Here is a 23701-nt window from a genome sequence, read left to right on the forward strand (position 1 = left end):
GTCCCACTTTTCTTGTGTTTTCGATGGAAGTCTCAAAATTATTGTTAAGTGAGCTCCATTCTGTTAAGATGAACATCGCACCATAGGTATTTAACCTCTTCAAAGTGCTTTGAGTTCCATACAGTATTATGACTTTAACCATTTTGTTCGCACTCCATCGAATATCAATCGAACATTGCTGTTCAATGATTGGTATTTTGTTATGTACAGTTGCGATCACTTCTCATCTCTTAAATTCTGTCAGAATCTGTCAGGATTTCTGTTCTACGACAGCAGATAGAACAGAAATCCTGACAGGGTCTGACAGGGGCTGTCTTGGGTCAGGACACATTTTGCCCTATTCCCTGGCAGATCCTGACAGAAACTGTCCTGGATCGTGACTAAGAAAATGCAAAAAGCTGATCTAAATTGTCATACCCCTGGACAGTTCCTGACATTAAATCTTTCTATCCTGTGTGACGTAATTTAGAACAGGAAGTCCGCGATTAATGAATGAAACTGTGTGACTAATGTAAATTAGCTAACCCGATTAGGAAATAAATCTTGATTTCAAAATTTACATTGAATTATATATAAAAAGCTCGTCGTGATCATCATCCCATGATCGCTCGATCGTTGTTCATGTTCCAATTTTCGTCGATCACGGTCCAGTCACTCGATCATCGTTCAAAAATTATCATTGTTTACATGTATATTTTACATTCTGTCATACAGCTGTGATATTAATTAAATCCAATTATTTAATTATAAAATTAAAGGTCTATATTTCTGTTCTAAGTGTAAAAGTCGTCACAGATAACTTTCAGATGTTTGGTAATTCTTACAAAGTTCAAGATTGACAAAGTACTTTTGAGTGAAAGCTACTTTTAATAACATAAGGGTCGCAAATCATTCTAAAAAATGTTAAAATTGACAACTTTGCATTAAAAGGGTGACTGGTACTTAAATATTTCGGTCAAAATTCTTCAAAATGCCACTTTTAGCAACACTTCCAATTTCCCAACAAAATATTATATGTAGAAAACGTAGTAACTAAAATGATACATTTGTAGAATCATATTAGTGACTGTGACACCAATATTTCAGTAAAAATTCTGCAAAATGTATGAGTGCAGGCAGCTTTATTTTTTATGAGGGTTTAAAACTATGGACTAAAATGCTTAATTTTTTCAATACAACTATCATGAAGGTGACTGTGACTCATATATTTCTGTCAAAATTCTACAAAAATGTCATATTCCAGAATATGTATGAATACCCACACTTTTAATTTCTATGAGGGTCTAAAATGCAAACTTTTTCAATATAACTATCATATAGTGGCTCTGACACACTAGTTTGGGTCATTTTTTTTTATATAAATGTCATATTCTTGCAAAATGCATGAGCGCGAGCACTTTTAATTTTCATGAGTGTCTAAAAATAATGACTGAAATGCTATTTTTTTTCTATATAACTATCATATGGTGGCTGCGACACATTTTTTTTAGTCAAAGTTCTTTAAAAATGTCATATTCTCGCAAAATATGTGAGTGCGCACACTTTTAATTTGCTTGAGGGTATAAAATTATTGACTAAAATGCTAATTATTTCAATATAACTATCATATAGTGGCTGTAACACATTAATTTGAGTCAAAGTTCTTTAAAAATGTCATATTCTTGGAACATATATGAGTGCGCACAATTTAATTTGCTTGAGGGTCTAAAAAAATGACTGAAAGGCTAAATGTATCAATATGATTATCATGCGGGTCGCTGTGAAAATTGTTTGAGTAAAAATTCTTTTAAAAAATCTTATTCTTGCAAACTATATGAGTGCGAGCACTTTTTATTTCCATGAGAGCCTAAAATTATTGACTAAAATGCTATTTTGTTGTATTATAACTACCATGTGGGTGACTGCGACTAATATATTTCGGTCAAAATTCTTCAAAATGTCCTATTCTTTCAAATTGTATGAGTGTGAACACTTTAAAGTTCCATAAAGGTCTAAAATTTCCGTATAAACTGATTAAAAATGTCAATATGTATAGGTTATCTGTATCAAACAGGTGTCTAGATCTGGCAAAAAGATTTCAGTCCAAATTCTTTCAAGTCAGGCGCGTAGCAAGTACGGCAGACAATATTTTTGTTGGTACTGCATGCCATACATAAAAGTTAGGTAAAAAATTGACAAAATCAAGTTTAAATAAGGCAAGGCTTCCTTCCCATCGTACGAATCAGGATTCGGGAGCTACGCCTTTTTTTCGTAATCACGTACATGTACTGTATGTAATTCAGTCAAAGAACTATTATCAAGCTAATGACTGTCAGAATCTGTCAGGAACTCTTCTAATCCGCGTATTTGTTTTACAGGAGGGTGTCAGGACCCATGACAAATTATGACAGGGCTTGTCCGAAGTCCTGCCACAGGTGTCCTCCTCGAATGCCAACATTTTATATGTTACCTATTCCTTGAATGACAAAAAAAAATATTTCAATAGATGCTAATTATATAACATTATAACAATAGGTGTTTTTATAACAATTAAAATGTTTTTTATAAGTGTTTAACCGTTGCAAATAATTAGTGAAGTTGATAAATGGAACATTTATCCTTTTTTTTAGATGGAAAACAGCAGATTATTAAAATATGTAAGAATATAATAAAATTGAATCATTAAAAATTTAAAAAATGTAATAAAAATTTACCATTTTTTAATTTTATTTTAAGAAATGTATAAATCATATCAGAAATTTAACATCAATAAACATTCTTTCAAACTTTTATATTATATTTTTATATTTATGATTTATTTCATTCTTTATCATTCTAACGTTTTAACTAATTAACATGAATATATTTATTAATTATAAAATTGGATAATTATTAAATCATAGTAATAAAAGTATAATCTTTACAAAACAACCAAAACTAAACACAATATTTAAGTACAATGAACCATTTGTCAAAACAAAAATAGTGTGATATTATTACATATACCAAAAACAAACCTATTCTGACTTACTGAACAAAAATAAACCATAAACCACTTACAGCAAAAACATATCTTCTACATTGTGTATACGTAGCAATTATCAATATTTTATTAAACTGAACAAAAACCTCATATTTATTAATAATTCTAGTACTAATATTCCTTACATAAAGAAGAATGATAGATTGAAATATCTTCAAGTTACTGAAATATAACAAAATATTCAAAAGTCTATTGTGTTTTACATGTACTTGGATGATTTTGTGAAGAAATGCGTAAGTAGACACAGCCAAAACAAAAAGAAAAAAAAGATTTTAACAACTGGAATAACTATATCTGAAATATGAACTGAAATAAGTCACCTGTACTTTACCTATCTGTTAATTAGTATGAATGTTTTGATAAGCATACACCTTTGTTGTTGTTGAACGCCAACAAAATTTTACAGGTAAATTGTCGGTAGATCAAAGGATGTTGGCATTCGAGGAATAAACCCTAACAGACCCTGACAAGGCATGTCGCGAGTCAGAACAGTTTCTGACAGTTTAGAACTGTTCTATGACAGCGAATCCTGACAGGGTCGATGAGAGGTTAAAAGTGATTGCAACTGTACATGAAGAAACAAGTTCCTGTGTTTTTTTTCTTGATAGGACGAGGTACGGTATACCAGTGTTCGTCCGTCCGTTCACGGTTTATACTTTGCAAAAGAACTAAAAAAGCTGCCACAATTTTTTGTGAAACTTTGGTGAATTGTTTTTACTATTGATGTGAGCTCCCAGTGTATTTATTTCTGATTATTCATTTGAGTGTTAAAAAAGGTAGATTTTTCTGCATCCAGACTATAACCCAAAAACCCTTGTAGTAATGTAATTTTAACTTACAGTAGCTGAACCGATCCGTGAAACAAAAATTGCGATCGATCATCGATCACCGATCAGTTTCCGTTCAGTCATCGATCCGTCAAACCGACCTATCAAACCGGTGGTCGCATCACGTGATCATAGAGCGGTCAATATATTTTACAGTTTCCAGTGTTTTCTCGGTCAATTTTACACATATCTACATTATGCAACAAAGTTGAACATCAATCTATACTTTTTTACATTTGTTTTATTTTCAACGATTCATTCGTCATTTTACATAACAAAACTGCGATCAGATCGGTCACCGGTCATCGATCCGTCAGCGGTCAATCAGTCAACAGTCATCGGCCGTCAAACCGTTGCGCGGATCGGTTCAGGGACTGTAGGTCTATTATTTATATTGATGTAAGCTCTCTTTCAAGTTTCGGAAATGACCGATTTTACTATTTTAAGTTGTGTGTTCTTCATAGAAATGGGGGTTTCTGAATACGACTCAAAAGTATTTGCATCCATTTTCATGAAACACTTATTCATTATCATGGTTGAAAGGTGCGTTTAATTGCTATAAATTTCTTAATTTCCGTTTTATAGACATTATTCATAAAAAGCCGTGTTTAACCATAATTGGGAAACCATTTAAAAACACTTCAAACAATTGTCATGAAACTTTGTTGACTTTAGTTTTATTCATGTAAGTCCTTTTTGTGTTTTGCGTAATTTGGAATATACATTTTCGAGTTGAGTGACTTTGTTCATACAATAAATGGGGCAATTCTCAGTATTTTGGATTACTCAAAAACGCTTCCACCGATTATGAATTGTGGATTAATTGTAAATGCGTGTTCGGCTTTCAATTTTTATTGATTTCTATCTTCATAGATAATACCCTCCAGAAACCAATTGACTGGATTAGTAGAAAACACATTGTCTGTCCATGTAATATTTTATATATTATTTCCACTATTTTGAGTAACTCGCCAATTTTTCCTTCTTGTCAATTTGCAAAATCTTATCCTTTAAAAACAGTCAAATGAAAAACTCTGTATCAAGCTTGACTTATGTGTTCATATTTGAACCGATTTGCTCAGGAGTAGGCCTCTGTGGGCATATCTAGTAGCGAAGCATTCTATTTTCAATACTAATAAAAAGCTAACATAATAATAAGCAAAACCATGCTTTAAGCTACATAAGTTATGTTTAAATTGTGTTGTCACCAAACTTACATGCACTAACCCATTACGTTTTCCGGTCACACTAGACATGATAGTTCCAACATTCACCTATTCCAATATTATTGACTTCAACCATTACTTCATGTAATAAGGTCCAGGAAAATAGCATTTATATGCAAAGTTGAGATGACAGCTAAATCATTACAGCTTACAGTGCATTAGTGATATATACATATATACATTTTGAGACGTCTGTATATATATATAATTTTTCAGACCCTTCTATAAGTTTACGTTATCTTCCCTGTATCAATTTGATCCGATGGAGCAGTGTAGTGAATAGAATCGTCACATTCTGAGACGTTGTATAATATTGATTTGTTGTGACATGCATCATTAATTTGATCCTCTATCCTACATAATAACACCTAGATGAACTGTCCCGTACTACCTTACATCTTGTAGTAAGTTACAGCCCTATATTAATCCTTCCCTGTGCAAGCCCGGGTGTTAAAAGAATAGGCCTGCAGCAGCGCTAAGATTGTCGTAAGAGGCGACTAAATAGTGCTCTGAACCCTAGCCGGGGGCTAGGGCGCTCTGCCCATAGAGCAACTGGGATGTGTGCCCCAGGTGATGGAATGGGGTACCCCTGGCGTGTTACATGCTGGGGTTGGCAGGCTATAATACGGAAAACCTGACCGCAAACCATAGTGGTGCACCGTGTTGGGAAAGATGCCACGTTTCTCGCACGTTAAAGAACCCTACTGTGGTATTCTCCCGGAGTAGGAACCATAGGGCTCCGCCACAGGAGACTAAATTGCCCGACCATACCCACCTCTCCCTATTCCCAGTGGCAATCAAAATTTGTCGTTCCCATTATCCTTGTGTCCCATCCCTTTTTCATTTCATCATCATTTCATGTTCATTTTATCATCAATTTCATGTTCATCGTCTGAATGTAGCTGAAATATCGCTACTCGGACGTTAAACCCCAACAAACAAACAAACAATAGATTAATCCTACGAGGAGGAATCACCCGGCCAGCGAAAGCTATATTTTTATATAGCCTAGCTGGCCGAGTGGTCTAGGGCGCTGGACTTAGTGCAGGCGGTGTTGCCATAGATGTCACAGCGGTACAAGTTCGAGTCCCGCGGAGGGAACGACAAAAATTAGCTTCGCAAAATTGACAATTCTAACATCGTTGGGAATTTTTCAGACTCTTCTATATGTTTACGTTATCATTTGATCCGATGGAGCAGTGTAGCGAGTCGTCACATTCTGAGACGTTTGGATATATATATATATATATATATAGATGGAGCAGTGTTGCGAATAGAGTCGTCACATTCTGAGACGTTTGTATATATATAGATAGATGGAGCAGTGTTGAGAATAGAGTCGTCACATTCTGGGACGTTTGTATAGCGAATAGAGTCGTCACATTCTGAGACGCTTGTATATATATATAGATATATAGGCTAAAAACCACTAATTCCACTTCCCATAGGCTTCTATGCTAATTTGACAATATTCAATGGCTTCTCTGGACTTTACCTTAACTTTAACCTGCAGAGGACTATATATCAGCATGATTCTACATATGTCAGCTCACAATCCTCAGAATGGCATGTGGGGTTAGCAGACTTGCAGTGCAGTACTGGTCACCGGAAGTGAAGGGTCTATAAATAGCATGGGAAATCCCAGTGTTTTCGCAAGATAGGGGTATATTTAAAAATCATTATGGAGATTAGGCTTCACATCACAAGAAGCAAAATGCACCTATAAAATGTACAGAAATGTTTTTCCTTTCAGAAACTGTTTCAATTTTTTTAAATGAGATGAGAACTTTTTTCACAGCACTATGAGGAACAGGGGTAATTTCTGCGTGGGACTATTTTTGCGTACGTTCCAAATGCTCATTGGTTGAATTGGTGGTCTGTAACCTATATACAAACGTTCCAGAATGTGACGACTCTATTCGCAACACTGCTCCATCGGATCAAGTTGATGCAGGGAAGATATGTAAACGTATAGAAAGGTCTGAAAAATTCCCAACGATGTTAGAACTGTCAAATTTGTGATGCAAATTTTTGGTCGTTCCCTTTTTGATAGTTCTAATATCGTTGGGAATTTTTCAGACCTTTCTATTCGTTTACATATCTTCCCTGTATCAATTTGATCCGATGGAGCAGTGTAGCGAATAGAGTCGTCACATTCTGAGACGTTTGTACCTTTAAATATATATTATGGTAACAAATTAGAACAACTTAAAGTAGATAAGCAAAACAATTTTAGAATTGTTCTTCCTCACTTCATTTAACTGACTACCTAAAAGATTCTTTTTTTTTCAAATTCGGGCACCAGCATACTTGGAGAAATCGCTTAAAAAATAAAGAGCTTTTTGGAGCGAAGCATGATCCGACCAAAAACCGTTGAAATCTGTTTCTAGGGGCAAGTATAGACACAATATTTGTTTTTGACCCACTTAAGCAACGTGCAGTTCAATAGGGACACAACAAATGGTTTGGACAGAACAAAACAGACATTTTGAAAAAAAAAGTTCTGCTAAACGGGTTTTATTAATGACCTTTGCTTACGATTCCTTTAAGGATCTGACCATTTTTATATTCAGTGGGGCCCGGGATATTTCTTTTTTTTTAAATATTAATTTAACTTTGAAGAGATATAAAAACAAATCTGTGGCAAGAAAAAAATAAATTAAGTTGGTAAAATGGTAAACAGTAACAAATGATGCCGCATTCTGTTTTTCATTAAAAACAGTTGTGGTAGAAAAAAAGAAAAGGATCGGAATGGCGTGTACATATGGTGAATATATTGTAACGTTGTAGATTAGGCTAGCTATGTTAACCAGTACCTTCAAGCTGGTAAGATTTTATTATTCGTGTATGCTTATATTATTGTCAGCCACGTGTTGATATAGACATTTATCTATTGTTGTTTGTTATATTTATTGTATTGTATGCTATTTGGGGGGGGGGGGTCGTTTAGGGCATGGTTCGTCCTCACTGTTTCCCAGTTCCTGTTTTAGTTCGGCCTGATTCCTATTCTTGACCCCTTCAGATTTATTCTCACAATAACGTTAAGGGACATATTGTTACCCATTTACTTACTAATATGTGTTCAGGCCCTTTACCCCGTTCATAGTAGTAGATGTTTAGTTTATTTATATTCGGCGCCATTATCCAATTTCCGGATGGGAACTCCAAAGTGTGAGGCCCTGTGTGTTTGTTTTGTTTGTTTGTTGGAGTTTAACGTCCGAGCAGCAATATTTCAGCTATATTCAGACGATGAACATGAAATTGATGATAAAATGAACATGAAATGATGATGAAGTGAAAAAGGGATGGGACACAAGGACAATGGGAACGACAAATTTTGATTGCCACTGGAAATAGGGAGAGGTGGGTATGGTCGGGCAATTTAGCCTCCTGTGGTGGAGCCCTATAGTTCCTACTCCGGGAGAATACCACAGTAGGGTTCTTTAACGTGCGAGGAACGTGGCATCCTTCCCAACACGGTGCACCACTATGGTTTGCGGTCAGGTTTTCCGTATTATAGCCTGCCAGCATGTAACACGCCAGGGGTACCCCATTCCACCACCTGGGGCACAAATCCCAGTTACTCTGTGAGCAGAGCGCTCTAACCCCTGGCTAGGGTTCTGAGCACTATTTAGTCGCCTTTTACGACAAGCTTAGCGCTGCTGTAGGCCTATTCTTTTAACACGTGAGGCTCTGTAATCGGGGGATTGTTTATTCGTCCAATCAATGACGCGCCACAGCACCACAGTGGAGATGCAGAGTCCAATATAAATTACGCGTACGCAGACGACAATTCGGATTGGGAGACGAAGGAACCATACCGGGCATTTTCTATATAAATAATTTAAACCTGACCTGTGAGTTCCATCAGTACCTGTATTGCACCCCAGTGGATACCTAGTTTAGATGTACGCCTACTAATTTACATACATTACTGATTTATGACGTAGTGACCCGACCTGACCTGAATACCAGACCTAAATATTTACCTTGCTACTATTATGAACTCCGAATCTCATTCCTCTCGTATATACATTTAAGGAGGGGGGTCCTTTAAATTATTCAAGCGTGTGTTTGTTGTATGAAAAATGCTTTATTAATGATATTCGTGTATCAATAAATTGTTATTAATTTAAGTTTTTCTTACTTAGACTAAACAAAACAGTACCTTATATTTTATTAAACCAACAAGAACCATATCATGCCCCGTCACACTTAACCTGCTACCAAGGTTAACTTTACTACCAGTGAAATAAATAAAACCAGTATTTTGGGTGAACCCCCTCCCAAACACGACATTTTGGTGCCTGGCGGTGGGATTCTATTTCCCTTATTTTATATTTTACTAAATATTTATTCTGAATTGCATGATCGATCATTATAGTGATTATGATGCAGACCTTTCACACGATGAAGGATCTGAGTTAAGTGGAAGAGGGCCTGAATTATCAAGTCCCAACCAACCCCCAGTCATGAGCAGACAGAGTTATGGTACCATTTCGCCAGAAATATAAACACCATCCAATGTGCACCCTAATGAAGTACACTTGCTCAATACAAAATTCGATGTTCTTACTAGTGGTCTTAGTGATTTCAACAGAGGACTTTTTGAGCAAAATCAGAAAAAAGAAAGCTTTAAGAACCAATTTTATGTGTTCAATGCACACATAAATGATAAAGTTGAAAGAATCACTTCTAGTTTCAACCAGAAACTACTCCAGTTAGCAAGTGATCTTGATGTAAAACTCAATAGCCAGGCCACTGAGTTTGAAACAAGAGTTGACACAAAATTTACCTCTCTTAAACAAGAAATAATAAATTAAACCACGGCCATGGAAAAAAACGGATAATATAGTAGATAAGATATTCCCATTGTCTGCAGATGTTGAAAATCTGCCATAAGGTTATCAAATTCACAAACTTATCCTGAGAATGACCAGAATGAGTCAAACAGTCCAGTGTTAAGTGCATCAATAGCACTGGAACAAAATTCACATCAAACTAGAAGTGCATTTGTGTCTATTTAAAAAGACTTGTGGTAACAATTGCAGGCATCCTGATTACACCTACTACTATTAGGGTTATCCCAAAAATATATCTGTGTCTCAAACAAAATTTCCTGAGTTTGGAAATGTAGGTTATACAAAACAAACAATTTTAGTGGCAAGTCAAATTGGTCTGACTAAAAGGTCCATTTTGAAATTGAAGCTCAATTAAATGATTGGTCTAATGAAGTCAGAGCATTAAAACATATTTCATGCATAGAGAGCAGTGCTCTAGCAGTTTTAGGAAACATGGATACCAACAACCCCCTACTTATAATGACCTAATCACTATTATAGATAGAAGGTTTGCTCCAGCAAATCAAACAGAAATGTTCAGATCCCAAATTGATGCCCGAACCCGTAAAAAGGGGGAATCCTTACCAGAGATATTAAGAGATTGGTGCGGTTGGCTTATCCTCAGGCTCCACACGAGACCCAAGATAGCATAGCTTACCGTTGTTTTAGGAAGGCCTTAAATGACTTTGACCTAGCTTGGGCTATTACCCAGTCCAATATTGATACAACTGATGATGCACTTAATCTGGCATTGAAATATGAGGCCTTCCATTCTAGTCGCAAAAGGCCATTCTTAAGAAAACTTTCAACTTAAAATGTGCCAAACAACCCAAGCATGAAACATGCAAAAGCAGATCACCAAGAGAATGGGGGATGTTTCTATTGTGGTGAACATGGGCATTACAAGTCCTAGTGTACGAAACGAGTGTGAGAACCAGAAATTTGTTCAGCAAATGTACAATGGGCAGTTTGTTAATAGGCCTGATAACCAAAACTTCCATTATAAAGAACAGTCCAAAAATAACCATGTTGGAGGTCAGGGAAACTAATGACTGCTGGTTGAGAGGGTCATCTTCCAGCAAATGTTGATGTAAAAGGACCCAATATTGTAAAAGTTAACCATAATAATGATGGACGTTTTGTGAAAGCACAACTTTTTGATACAAGTTTACATTGTTTATTAGATACGGGTGCATGTACCAGTGTATTGAACCCCCGAATTTTTTAAAAGTTACCTAATCATTGTAAAGCTAGATTAAAAACTTATGGAAATGACTTGAAAGTGGCTGATGGTAGATATGTTAGACCTTTTGGCTGCATAAAAGTGCCGTTATTGATAGGTACCCAAAGTATTCAGAGTTACATTTGAGAAGCAAGTAACCTTACCCCCAAATAGTGAGACCATTATTTTTGCCAAACCTCCAGAAACCATACCATGTGGTACTACCATGGTAATAGATGATACCAGTGATTCCTAGAAAAATCAGGGGGTCATAATGGCAAGATCAGTTTGTACTTACATAGGTGAAAAGATACCTCTGAGAGTTATGAATCTGTCAAACTTGCCAAAAACATTGTATAAACATACTTGTGCTGGTACAGGGGAGACCATACACGACTCTGATATAGTTGACCAGTCAGCTGTCTCTGACAATACATATTTGTCTGACCACATGTTGCCTGACCACATGGAGGTAGTAATCGATAAGTGCAAAAAATCCTGAATACTGCTGAATATCACAAGGTAGAAAACCTGCTTGCCCAATATGCTAATACCTTTGTCAAGACAAAAAGTGACCTTGGACAGACCGGAGTGATTAAACACCAATAATGCCCCACCAGTTAAACAAAACCCCCGACAGATACCCCTTGCTCAAAGGCAAGTAGATGATGCAATAGAGCAAATGCTGAACAACGGCATTGTGTGTGTATCTACCTCTCCCTGGAGCTCCCCCATTGTAGTGGTACGCAAGCGAGATCAATCCATTCGTCTGTGTATTGACTTTAGAAAATTATATGACTTGACATTGAAAGATAGCTTTCCCCTCCCGAGAATAGATGACTGTCTAGTCGCTTTACGGGGCAACACATGGTACAGTACACTAGACCTTGCTAGTGGGTTCCATCAAGTACAGATGGACCATGATGATGCAATAAAGACAACATTTGTCACTAGTAAAGGTTTATTTGAGTTTGTTCGCATGCCTTTTCGACTGTGCAACGCAGGGACAACTTTTTTCCAGACTAATGGAATATGTCTTGTCATGGTTACAGTGGAAATATGCGTAGTATATATGTCTTTTCACAAACCTTTGATGAACACTTAGTCAGACTCAGAGAAGTTGTTAACGGGATAAACTAAGCAGGCCTCAAGATATCTCTTAAAAAGTGTTTCGTTTTACAAAAACAAGTGTCATTTCTAGGGCATGTTGTAAATGGGGAGAGTATTTCTCCTGACCTGGGCAAGGTTGAAACTACTAAATCCTGGCCAATTCCAAAAACTGTGAAGGATATGCGAGCATTTGTGTCCACCTGGTCTTATTACAGAAAATTTATCAAGGATTTTGCCAAGATTGCACAACCATTGCATCTCTTGACAGAGAAAAATATACTTTTTAAATGGGATGTGTAGCAAAGCTTTTGAAACCCTAAAAACCAAGCTAGTAACTAGGCCAATTTTGACCTATCCCTGTCTGACTAAAGAATTTATTCTTCACACTGATGCTAGTGGCACTGGTGTCGGGGCTGTACTATTCCAAGTTTCGGATGAGGGAAGAGAGTGTGTAATAGTATATTACAGTCGTACACTGTCAAAAACCGAGCGCCAGTACTGTGTGACGAAGAGAGTTGTTGGCTACTGTAGCTGCTGTGAAACACAACCACCATTATTGGTATGAAGTAAAATTTACAATTAGGACTGACCACGGGGCCCATAATTGGTTGACAAAATTTAAAAACACAGAGGGACAGCTAGCACGCTGGATAGAAATTCTTTGAACCTACACCTTTACCATTAAACATAGGGCTAGTGTAAGCCATGGTAATGCTGATGGTCTTTCCCGTACACCCTGCACTGATTGCAAGCATTGCGACAAACGTGGTCAAATAGAAATTGAACACACAGTCAATGAAGTGTCACTTAGGGTGATTGATGTGTTAACTGACACAAGTGTTGAACCAACCCCAATTTCCACGAATTGGCTAGAATTCAAAACTAAGGAGGAACTGAGACAGGCCCAATTAAATTACCCTGTCATTTTTGTTTGTTTGTTTGTTGGGGTTTAACAGCAGCAATATTTCAGCTATATTCAGACGATGAACATGAAATTGATGATAAAATGAACATGAAATGATGAAAGGGAAAAGGGATGGGACACAAGGACAATGAGGTCGACAAATTTTGATTGCCACTGGAAATAGGGAGAGGTGGGTAGGGTCGGGCAATTTAACCTCCTGTGGTGGAGCCCTATGGTTCCTACTCCGGGAGAATACCAAGTAGGATTCTTTAACGTGCGAGGAACGTGGCATCCTTCCCAGCACGGTGCACCACTATGGTTTGCGGTTAGGTTTTCCGTATTATAGCCTGACAACCCCAGCATGTAACACGCCAGGGGTACCCCATTCCACCACCTGGGGCACACAACCCAGTTGCTCTGTCGACAGAGCGCCCTAGCCCCCGGCTAGGGTTTTGAGCATTATTTAGTCGCCTTTTATGACAAGCTTAGCGCTGCTGCAGGCCTATTCTTTTAACATCCGGACCTGCACGGGGCAATTTTCCTGTCATTAAAAACTTTTCTAACTTGGAAGCAAAACCCTGAAAAGCCTAAATGGCCAGAAATATCTAGGTTAAGCTAGACACATAAGACTTATTGGAGTCAATGGAATCGTCTTACTGTTAGTGACGGTATACTGTATTGGAAGTGGGAAGATACAAATACCAGTGAAATAACAACAATATATTCTACCTGCTGAATATCGCAATCAAATTCTGACCACTTTGCGCAATGATTTAATAGCGGGACATTTAGGGTTTAACCGTTCAGTGACCAGAATGAGGCATAGGTTTTATTGGGCTGGGTATACAAAATTTATTGAAAGATTGTGTAAGCGTTGCTCAGAATGTCAGAAAGAGGAACCAACCTACCCGGCAAACTAGAGGTCGAATGAAAACCTATGTTGTGGGGGAACCTTTAGAGATGACATCTCTAGACATCTTGGGGCCAGTACCAATTACCCAAAACAGAAGTAAAAACATCCTGGTTGTGACAGATTATTTTACTCGGTACACTGAAGCATACGCCTGAGAGAACCGGTGTCCCTGATTATGTTGAGACCCTAACAACTAAACTTGAAAAGGTCCATACTGTGGTTCGTGACAGCAGACTGGTTATTGCCAGTGACCATCAAAAGAGACATTATGATCTGCCATGTACACACCCAAAGTTTAAAATAAGGGAAGGGGTATTATTGGGTGAACCGAGAAAGTTTAAGGGCCGTTCCCAAAAGTTTCAATTTTGCTGGACTGGACCATTTACAGTTATTTAAGTGATAACTTATGTGCTTTTTCTTAATTCAGGAAGGTCCAAACCAGTCTCCAAAAATCATACATGTAAACCGATTAAAGCCTTACTTTTGGAACCAGCTAAAAATACGAGAAGCAGTGACAAGACTATGACATCAGATAACTGACAAACCAGACTGTATCTTAGTTTAGTGTTAAATGTGTTGATAAAAACAAAATACTATTGTATAATAAAAGTTGTTCAGTGGTCACGATGCCAATGACATTAGTTTTTTTTGCTTTTTTGTTTGTTTGTTTTTTTTTTTTTTTGCACAAAGTATTAAATTTATATTTGTGCACCATTCTAGTTCATATAATGATTTATCTCCTGTTTAAAGACATTTTCTGAGTTATTTTAGAAGTTTTTAATTCCATTTTGTAGAATGAACCAATCCGAAGCTGATTTCTGCTGGTCTGAATGTGACCGGCGGTTCCCTAGGAGAGATCAACCTGGTCCCCATGTGAGAAGATCACACCTAGCAGAGTACACCTACTGCAGGTGGTGTGACTACTGTCAGCCATCAACAGATGCTTATAGGGTGAGACATCATGAGAAAACCTATTAGAAGTACCTGAAGTGGATACCTGAGGCAACACCAGTTCAGTCATCAGGTCTACATCCCTCGTAGTACCAGTGAACAACCTGGTCCTATGGGAAGATTGTTGAAGAAATAGCTGCAGACCTAGAGAACAGCATGCCAGACTTTTCAGACCTGCTGGTGGTGGAGCCTAGGACACCATCTCCTATGAGACGATGACTTAACCAGACACCTGTTTCTTCACCTCCTCCTGCTGTTAAACAGCCTTCTTCCCAAATGTTCCAAAAGCCTCTTGAGCACCAAACCTAAGAAACCTGCTCAAATCACTGGTATTCCCCTAGAACCTCTTACAATTGAAATTGATTGTACCACACCAAGAGATATATGGAATTCACAACCCATATAAGGATCCAGAAAGAGTTTTGAGCACCTGTTTTTAGACTCGCGTGTATTTTTTTGGTGGTGCTCCTTCTTCCTATCTTGACCACCCTTTGTCTACCAGTTTAAAAGAATCAATCAACCTGTGTAGAAGAGGGCAGAAGTCAAGATACCAAAGAAGACTTACCCCAATAGGTGTCAATGTTACAATAAAAGAGGAAACCTACATTCTACCAGATGGGACCATCCACCGCCTTACAGATACCTGGGTCGCCAGTCCCCAATCCAGTACCCGAGAGGAGTGAACGGTTTTATTTTTTTAATAGTGTTAGGTAGGTCTCATTAGGTAGGATGCCTTTTATTTTAATTTCGAGGACGAACCTTTCTCCCGAAGCAAGGGGTAGTGTAACGTTGTAGGATTAGGCTAGCTATGTTAACCAGTATCTGCAGGCTGGCAAGCTTTTATTATTAGTGTATGCTGCTATTATTGTCAGTCACGTGTTGATATAGACATTTATTTATTGTTGTTTGTTATATTTATTGTATTGTATGTTATTGGGGGGAAGTCGTTTAGGGCATGGTTTGTCCTCACTGTTTCCCAGTCCCTGTTTTTGTTCGGCCTGATTCCTATTTCTTGACCCCTTCAGATTTATTTTCATAATAGCGTTAAGGGTTATATTGTTACCCTTTTTCTTAATAGTATGTGTTAAGGCCCTTTACCCCGTTCATAGTAGTAGATATTTAGTTTATTTACATTCGGCGCCATTATCCAATTTCCGGAAGTGAACTCCACAGTGTGAGGCCCTGTAATTGGGGGATTATTTATTCGTCCAATCAATGACGCGCCACAGCACCACAGTGGAGATGCGGAGTCTAATAAATTACGCGAACAATTCGGATTGGGAGATCAAGGAACCATACAAGGCATTTTCTATACAAATAATTTAAACCTTACCTGTGGGTTCCATCTGTACCTGTATTGCACCCCATTGAATACCTAGTTTAGATGTACGTCTACTAATTTACATACATTACTGATTTATGACGTAGTGACCCGACCTGACCTGAATACCAGACCTAAATATTTACCTTGCTACTACTATGAATTCTGAATCTCATTCCTGTCATATATACATTTAATGGGTGGGGGTCCTTTGATTATTCAAGCGTGTGTTTGTTGTATGAAAAATGCTTTATTATTGATATTCGTGTATAATAATTGTTATTTATTTAAGTTTTCATTACTCAGACTAAACAAAACAGTACCTTGTATTTTATTAAACCAACCAGAACCATATCATGCCCCGCCACACTTAACCTGCTACCAAGGTTAACTTTACTACCAGTGAAATAAATAAAACCAGTATTTTGGGTGAACCCCCTCCCAAACACGACACTATTATAAAATGTCATTCAACATATTAAATAATGTATGAGGAAGTATGTAAGATATGTCTTTAATATTAACATCTTCAGTTTAAAATCACATTATACATGACGATCAACTAAATGGATATCAAGATCCAGAGACGTTTTGTTTTATATCAAACCAGTATTTTAAACAAACTACTAGAACGATGCTAAGATTTAACAAACATTAGACAAAGATCAGAATATGAAAAAAGACGGAAGTATATTTTTTTGGAAAAATTTGAACAAGGGTTTAAAAAATACAAATGTGGCCGACTATTTCTACTAAAACACACTAACTACCACTGAACAATAAAACAGATTTAGATTTTATCTTTACTAGAGAAGAGATATAATACTACCAGACTGTCCGATTATTTCTCAATGTCGTTCTCCAACGGAATACCTGGGTAGACATTTTGACTATGTTCTGCTAACTGTAGTTAAACGTCTAGAAACTTACGCACGCGACAGCTCAGAACTTATAGATTTTCTGAATGACTACAAATCTTCTATAAAACAATCGTGTATACAAACATGTTCAGTCATGAAATAATTAAGGCAGCTGAAAATGTCTACAAAGTGTACTTGGAAATGAAAAAAAAAGACTTTGCTATTCGACTTTCGAGCAAAGAGAACTTACTTCTAATATAAGAAGTAATTCTTAATACCAATGAATTCAAATTTGCTCATTATTATTTCGACTAGCGTATAAGACGTGCAATGGGGACAGTCTCTAGACTTACAATATACGATATACGAGGGTATGAACTTATTAACTTTATTGTTGAAATATTCCCAAACAAGCACAACATAAGTATGCATCGAAAGTTCCGAGATAATGGTTTTATTGTCTTTAATTGGCCCTTTGATCAGCTTCAAATGTTATTTAGCAATGTTAATAAAAAAAAACCATGAACTACTCAAATTTACTCGTATGTTCTCTAAGTCCTCTGTAAATTTCTTAGAATTAACAACTTACAAGGGCGAAAGGTTGAAGCAACCAATCTATATACTAGATATAAAATCGTACATAATGGAAACTGAAAGTTTTCAATACCTTCATAGAAAAAGTGCATATCCAAATGGAACCTTTATAGGTCTCATTAAGGGTGAAACCTAACGACACATAAGACGTAGTGCAATGTGCAATGTCGAACTTTTTTTAATTCAAAGCTGAAAGAAAGAGGCTACTCGACTTCTGAAATTCAGCAAATATGCAGTTTGCTCTGCCAACTGTACTAGCACAACGTGTGCTCTCAGGCTTAAATCCATGAAACAAATAAAAAGTTAGTAACACAATACTATCCAACATTACACACTATCTCGTAACACAGGTTTTACATCTGTATTTAATTAATGACACTGAATGCTCTCCACTATTTGAACGACCACTCATCGCAGGCTTTTAAGGAGAAAATAATATAGCAGACACGTCTTTCATGAACAATTAAACTATAAATATTACTATAAATATTAAGTAATATAAATAAGCACTTTATATCTTTTTAATATAAAATCATCGCCTTTACATACCATTCTTTAAATATGCATCTTTTATATAATACGTACAATTACAACACTACTCCGCGAAGTATACTTCTGCTATGTGATATGTGTATATGTATTACAAAATACTTTTTTGTATTTGTTTATTTTTTTCATTCTTTACCAGATATTTGTTAGCCTAATTTAAGCTAATTGGCATATATGTTCTAAATCCATACCCACATCAGTTTCAGAGATTTTCATATTTTTTTTCACCAAGAAATGGAAGATATGTGTGATATAGTACCTCCATACTAAAAATGACATGAAAAAATACTAATTTTGAAATACCCGCCAAATATTTTTTTTTTTTTTTTTTTTTTTTTGGGGGGGGGGGGGGGTCGGAGAGTGGCACTTTTGCCTCCTTATAACTCGAACACCGTAAGAGATACCTGAAATCTGATTGACAAATACAGGCAGAGATTGTGTATGTAAGTCAATAAAAAATTTGACTTCGGACTTAAGATAAAAACGATTTTTTTTTTGTTGGTGGTGACCCTCTTTGGCCCCTTAGAAATCAGAAACCGTACGAAATATCTGAAATATGATAGAAAAACCCAGCCAATAAAAAAGGAAAATTACGAAATCGCAAATAAAATGTTTTTTTGAGATGTGGCGCAATTTCGTACTCCTTTAATTCTAAAGATAAGTGTACAGTGTACAATATATTTTCAAAGGAACACATTGACATATATATGAATCATGGAAATTGGATCAAAAATAAACTTTTCCTATAATTACAATGATAAAACACAATGATCTTTTTAACCGTGACTTTTCAAAAGGGGTTGGGCAAATCCCTCCAAAAACCCATAGACTGTTAGACATATTCGTGCGTGTTCGTGTGATCACAGGAATGAAATTATGGACCTGAACTAACAAAGACTTTACACAATACATTTTTTATGAAGATCTTGCTCATACACTATTAAAGGAATGCGATATTAAGTGTAAGAAGATAAAAAAAAAATAGAAGCAAAATTATGACAGCCTAAAAACAATGAACCATTGACATTTGAATTCGATAATTTTCGAAAACAACAGCGTCATTACCAAAGACAGTACCAGCAACACTATAAAAGTTTTTAATTTAACATGTATACTGTATTGTTCGAATATTCTTAAGATTCGAGACGAATTTTTAGGGAAAAGATAATTGTTAGACACATTTTTTGTTTGTTTTAATCCAAAGCCAATCGATATTTTTAAGTTCGATTGATTTTCTTACTGTTATTAAGGCTGAGCTTACTAAATAATTTGTTTTATGTATACTCTCATATGATGAAGATTTGGAACTTTACACATTATGCAATGTTTCTATTTAAATGGTCAATTTGTCCTATAACTGGATGTTCCGTTATACGTATCTAATAACAAATTGGCCACAGCAAATTTCATTGTTTTAGCAACATAGAATCTCTATTAAACTTGTATCATTACTTGTTAAGGGACTCCGGTTGGAACTTGTATCATGAGCAGACGTGTTTTTGTAGACTACTTGTACTTATATTTCTATTTATACTTTGGAGAATACAAGCATTTGGAATTTACTTGATATTCCATAGGACAGCCGACTGAACGCGGTGAGCTAGAATTCCCTGTTCTCGATAGTCGTAATCAAAGCCCAATATCGCACTTATTGGCATCAAGCCCAAGAGCCTCTCGGCGAATGATCGCCATAATTAACGATACATACTCGTCAATTTTTTTTTTTAAAGTTCGTTACAAATTGTAATAAGACCCGCAGCCATGTCCCTAGGAACAATTGTTAAAATTTCAAAAAGATTTGATAAGTTTTAATCAAATAATCGTACATAAACAAAAGTAAACGGACGTGAACGACAACAGGGTGATACATGTACCATTATACGAACACAAAGTGTCCCCGCGGTCATACAAAAATCGCAGCGATTATGCAGATCAAGTGTAAATCATTGGCAACTATTACAACTTTAAGGTCACATGAGTCAAGTCACTAACTTATGAGTTATGAGATACTTCAAAATTAATTGACACTCCCTTTTCAGCTTTAACGTAACTTCGAGTCTCCGCTTGGAACAGTGTGATGACTCCTTATAGGAGCCATTGCCCATGAAAAAGCAAATTTGTATTTGTAGCAACTTTAAACATGAACAGGATAACTACTAGCAGGGTACTACACTTTCATTTTTAATGGTCATTACTGCAATTTAAACTTATTAATTTCCGATGACGTTTGTTTTAAAATTTCTTTGGCAAAACACTCATGTACATGTACATATATGATTCACTGTAAAAATCAAGAACAAGGTAATCTTTTTATATTTCTTAACAAATCAAATGCAATAAAAAAAAAGTTTAAACAATTTCTGAAACCTTTGTTTCTTAGAAAAGCATGTATATGAAGCGATATATTTTACCTGGTAATATATTTGTGGTAAAAAATTTGGCGGGAAATTGTTCCAGCATTCTTTCATATTAAGAATATAAGAAATAAAATCTCTAGCTCGATAAAACAATTTTATTATTTTTACCACAGGCTGTTTGGCCATTTATGTCGCCTTGTTTTCCCCAGAGCGATAGTGACGAATTAAATAGCGATATTAAATGTCCAACCTGTAGTAACACAATGATAAAATGATCGAACATTCCGTCGTGATTTATTTCGATAATAAGAACTACTTCCTTCATATTTTACCCCGTGAACGTCCGGGTGTCAAAAGAATAGGCCTGCAGCAGCGCTAAGCTTGTCGTAAAAGGCGACTTAATAGTGCTCAGCAACCGAGACGGGGGCTAGGCGCTCTGCCCACAGAGCAACTGGGTTGTGTGCCCCAGGTGGTGGAATGGGGTACCCCTGGCGTGTTACATGCTGGGGTTGTCAGGCTATAATACGGAAAACATGACCGCAAACCATAGTGGTTCACCGTGTTGGGAAAGATGTCACGTTCCTCGCACGTTAAAGAACCCTGCTGTGGTATTCAATAGGAGTAGGAACCTTTGCGCTCCGCCACAGGAGGCTAAATTGCCCGACCTTACCCATCCCTCCCTTTTTCTAGTGGCAATCAAAATTTGTCGACCCTATTATCCTTGTGTCCCATCCCATTTTTCATTTCATCATCATTTCATGTTTATTTATCATCCATTTCGTGTTCAACGTCTGAATATATCCGAGATATTGCTGCTCGGACATTAAACCTCCCCCCCCCCATAAAAAAAAAACAATCAATCAATCAATCAATCTTCATATTTTCGAATAGACGCAGCCTATGTGTTGCACGAAATGTTGGTCATATATTTATCACTTTTCTACCATTGCTTTGGTCTAAAGTGCTTTGAAGCACGTCAAACTAGAATTTAATATCTACAATACCGAACTTTTAATGACTATTCTGCCAGACAGTATATATAATGATTTCGAACGGCTTTTGTTCGATTTTATGCTTAGCATACTTTTGTGACGGAACTACTAAAATGCTTATTTACTACGGTTACGAGTTCAATGGCAGTCAATCTGACGTATGGTTAGTATTTTCTAAAAAGAGTTGGACGATATATCTACAACTAGAACATTTATTTGTAGAAATACTTCAAACATTATAGTAATTACACTGAATATTTGATTGAAAATATAACTTTTGTTTCTAGTGTGTTTCCATGGCTCTGGCAACGGCCTTAGCAACCGCTTTCCCATAGAGTTTCTTTATACAATGAATTTACGGTATTGTGTATCATTACTATCAGCCTGTTCTTATATTGATGCATAAGGTTTCCTTCAAAATTGACCTAAATATGTGTAGTATTTGATACTTAATAGTTCATGTTTTTTGCTGAAACACAACTTGTTGCATTCATAGTTGAATCAAAAATACTACTTATACTACTTTTCAAGCCAAACTACCCCTACATTTGGAGGGAAAATTTAGCCTTAGGTTACCATGACAACCGACAGTCAAAACGATGAAACTATGGGTAAATGATAACAACAATGGGTTCTCTATCCAGTAATATACAAATTTTATAGTTTTACAAAGACCGAATATGAAAATACATTTGCAAACAAGTTGATTAATACATATAAGGTAATAACAATAGTTTTAAAGTTAATGGATGGGGAAATTTTCACCCTGAATTATCTGCAGTCTCTGACTAAACAAACACCGCTCGAAACAGTAAGATTGGTCTTTAGAATTTGATTTTTTGACATGGCAAACTCAATAAAACGAGTAAGAATTATTGATTTTGAACTGCATGACATGAATATTTGACGAAAACATGTATTGAAAGAAATGTTTTTACGTTCCTCAACGTCATTGAGTGTCAATGGTTCCAAATTTTGTAAACAAAAATATAAAAATAACCCAAACTTTCTGTCATTGTCAAAAGCCATTTTTCTTTTTGCAACAATGTTACATTTATGGAAACCTATTTGTACTGAGGAGAAATTGGTGAAATATTTTATAGATATACCAAACGTTTTATTGTATAACTGCTCAGATAAAAGTAAACTATCTGCAAAAATTAAATTACTCAATTTTGATCACTTGTATTGTTCTTTGGTGAAAAATTCTAACTTTGCAAAAATTGCACATTTGGCACAAAAGCTATAATGTAGCCAATAAATTGGCTTAACCCCAAGAGGATCGAGGTGTGAACATTTACTTGATTTAAGTTAATCTCAAATTCGTTTTTTTCTATTATTTTGCCCTTTTTACTAGAACTTTTCTATATGCTGTCTCCTCGATGTTATGCACTTGTAGAGCACCTTAACTATCGATTTGTTCATCTTCCTTTTAAACATAAATAAAACGGTATTTACCTGAATAGGCCCAATCTCAAGAACTGCACTGTCCTCATTTTTGGCGTCGGAACTCTGTAATTAAATAAAAAAAACACCACTTCTACCAATATTATCAATTTCGGTAATAAAAGAGAACTCGTATTTTAAATGGCAACTTCTTATCAGCAGCAAAAAGAACAAACAAATAAAGAGATAGATCTCAATAAAAAAATATACAAGAGATACTTAAAACCAAAAATATCGAAATTGAAAGTCAAAAGAGTCATTGTAATACAAATGTAGTCTGTAATCATGTTGTATTTAAAATTTTCTTGTATATATATAAGTACAAAATACATACACAATATTAGGGCATTGTCAACATAAAACGACCTGTAGTGTATGAGGTTTAGGACGGGATACAATGCGAGGCTTCGCCTAGCATTTTTCACGTCCTACGCCGATTACATAATTACAGGCTTTATTTTTCGACAACACCCGTATTGTTTTTTATCCTGCAATAAAAAAAGATTACACAAAGAAACTGAAGATAAGAGAAACAAGAAGTAACGCAAAAAACTAAAGCACTAACA

General features: G+C 36.1%; 1 protein-coding gene across 1 annotated transcript in view; it reads right to left on the reverse strand.

Annotated features, from left to right (window-relative positions):
- The window catches only part of LOC148619661 (uncharacterized), a 76837-nt gene that overhangs the window by 39105 nt on the left and 14031 nt on the right, over window positions 1-23701 (reverse strand). Inside the window, exon 4 of the mRNA XM_088579818.1 lies at window positions 23148-23201. The gene's annotated coding sequence lies outside the window, so the exon portion shown is untranslated. The remainder of the gene's footprint in view (window positions 1-23147; window positions 23202-23701) is intronic.

The sequence above is a fragment of the Perna viridis genome, chromosome 4 (genome assembly GCF_037379345.1).
Source record: "Perna viridis isolate PV_CMFRI_1.1 ecotype Kerala chromosome 4, ASM3737934v1, whole genome shotgun sequence".
In the NCBI taxonomy this organism is placed as follows: domain Eukaryota; kingdom Metazoa; phylum Mollusca; class Bivalvia; order Mytilida; family Mytilidae; genus Perna; species Perna viridis.